Source organism: Schistocerca piceifrons, unplaced genomic scaffold (assembly GCF_021461385.2).
Source record: "Schistocerca piceifrons isolate TAMUIC-IGC-003096 unplaced genomic scaffold, iqSchPice1.1 HiC_scaffold_1271, whole genome shotgun sequence".
Classification (NCBI taxonomy): domain Eukaryota; kingdom Metazoa; phylum Arthropoda; class Insecta; order Orthoptera; family Acrididae; genus Schistocerca; species Schistocerca piceifrons.
In genome coordinates this window covers 22,501-25,000 of record NW_025727093.1, presented here as the reverse complement: position 1 = coordinate 25,000, position 2,500 = coordinate 22,501, and the positions used below count along the sequence as shown (strand labels likewise).

General features: G+C 63.4%; 1 non-coding gene across 1 annotated transcript in view; it reads right to left on the bottom strand.

Moving 5' to 3' along the window:
* The window catches only part of LOC124731181, a 6,918-nt gene that overhangs the window by 2,393 nt on the left and 2,025 nt on the right, over nt 1-2,500 (bottom strand). Inside the window, exon 1 of the ribosomal RNA XR_007008181.1 lies at nt 1-2,500. This exon is cut by the window's left edge and continues 2,393 nt beyond it; it is cut by the window's right edge and continues 2,025 nt beyond it. This is a non-coding gene — a ribosomal RNA (large subunit ribosomal RNA).

The following is a 2,500-nucleotide window of genomic DNA, read 5'->3' as shown; positions in this document are numbered from 1 at the left end:
TGGCCCTCCCACATAAGATGCCGCTCCAGCGCCTCAATCTCACGCTGCACCTCGTCCCGGCCTGCACCGTCGGCGGCTGGCCCAATCCTCTTCAGCGCCAGGAGACGGGACCGGCGAAGTGTTGGCCCCATCCATCGGCATGATGGGATGCCGAGGCCTCCCTGGGCTACAGGAGCGTGGAAGTAGCCCAGGGGAGTGTCCGCCGGAAGGCGGAACCATCTCCTGACGGCGGCACGGATGGTCACATCTGCCGCTTTCAACGCACCCACTCGGGTGCGGCTGAGGGCCAGCCCATGGTACAGGCCAGGCAGAAGTACGGTGGTGAGGGCGTGGAGGCGCTGTTGCGGCTTGAGCGGAGCTCGGGAGATGACGTCCAGCTGCTCCACCAGGTGGCGTCGTGGGTTGAAAACGCAGCGACCCGCGGTGGAGAATTGCAGTCCCAGGTACCGGAAGGTTTCACCCACACGTAGGGCGGGCACGGTGGCGTTGCCCGCTTTGAAGGTAACGTCGGCGTCGACCTTCACCTTCTTGTCGCGCCCAGACGCGACTAAGGCGAGGGTGAAACACTTCCGGGCGTTGATCTGCAGCCCCAGATGGGCGAGGGCTGCGACGGCTGCGTCGATGAGGGACTGCAATCCCCTCGCGGTCGATGCAAAAAGCAGGACGTCATCTGCGAAGGCCGCAGCGTTAACTCTGCGACCAAGGATCCGAGCTCCGATGTGGGAGGGAAGTTGACTCAAAACATAGTCCACCGCAAAATTGAAAAGGAGGGGGGAGAGGGGGTCACCCTGACGCACACCCCTAGCCGGCTGCAGGGGCACGCCCACGTCGGCGCCGCCCGCTATCACTGTCGTGCTACCCTCGTAACACCTTTCGACGTACTCAATAAAGCAATCCGGCAGGCCATGAGCCCTCAGCACGGGGCGGAGGGCAGCATGGTCCACCGAATCGAACGCTTTAGAGACGTCGATCGATGCCACAAAGACAGAGCGACAGGAGCGGACTGCGTCGGTGAGAGCAGTGTCCAAGATGAAGGTGTTTTCCAACATCCCATCCCGGGGGATGAATGCCCGCTGACGTTCGTCCACAGCACATGCACGCATCAGGCGTGACGCGAGAACCTTGTGAAAGGTCCGCGCCAACACCGAGCAGACCGTAATGGGGCGAAAGTCAGCGGGGGATGTTGGTGCAGCCGTTTTGGGGAGAAGTGACGTCCGGGCGCGAAGCAGACGCTCGGGGAGGGCGCGGGCCAGGAGGAAGAGGTTCAAGAGTTTCACCAGGACTTCATGCGGCAGGCGCCGCAGCTCCGCTGGAGTCAGGCCGTCCGGCCCGGCTGCCGATCCCCTGGGCGGCAAGGCAGCAGCGACCTCCTCACGTGTGACCGGCCCCCATAGGCACTCAGGAGCGACAGGCTCCGAGTGCGGGAGAAGGCGGTCACGGATGAAGCCGGCGGTGGAGATCGGCTTCTTCGTGAAGAGGTCCGCCCAGAAGTCCAGCAGACCGGGGATGTCGGGTGGCGGCTGCAGCAGGGTGCCGCCCCAGTCAAACTCCCCGCCTGGCAGTGTCCTCGAATCGGATCACGCGAGGGAGTAAACTGCGCCGCACACGCGGACGCGCCGACGCACACGGGACGCACGGCACGCGCAGGCTTGCACCCACACTCCCGCCGTTTACCCGCGCTTGCTTGAATTTCTTCACGTTGACATTCAGAGCACTGGGCAGAAATCACATTGCGTCAACACCCGCTAGGGCCATCGCAATGCTTTGTTTTAATTAGACAGTCGGATTCCCCCAGTCCGTGCCAGTTCTGAGTTGATCGTTGAATGGCGGCCGAAGAGAATCCGCGCACCCGCGCGCCCCCGGAGGAGCACGCTAAGGCGGACGCGGCCTCGCAGCAAGGAAGATCCGTGGGAGGCCAAGGCACGGGACCGAGCTCGGATCCTGCACGCAGGTTGAAGCACCGGGGCGCGAACGCCGCGCAGGCGCGCGCATCCTGCACCGCCGGCCAGCACGAGGCCGACCAACGGCGAGAGCAGACCACGCCCGCGCTAAACGCCCGCACTTACCGGCACCCCTACGGCACTCACCTCGCCCAGGCCCGGCACGTTAGCGCTGACCCACTTCCCGACCAAGCCCGACACGCCCCGATCCTCAGAGCCAATCCTTATCCCGAAGTTACGGATCCAATTTGCCGACTTCCCTTACCTACATTATTCTATCGACTAGAGGCTCTTCACCTTGGAGACCTGCTGCGGATATGGGTACGAACCGGCGCGACACCTCCACGTGGCCCTCTCCCGGATTTTCAAGGTCCGAGGGGAAGATCGGGACACCGCCGCAACTGCGGTGCTCTTCGCGTTCCAAACCCTATCTCCCTGCTAGAGGATTCCAGGGAACTCGAACGCTCATGCAGAAAAGAAAACTCTTCCCCGATCTCCCGACGGCGTCTCCGGGTCCTTTTGGGTTACCCCGACGAGCATCTCTAAAAGAGGGGCCCGAC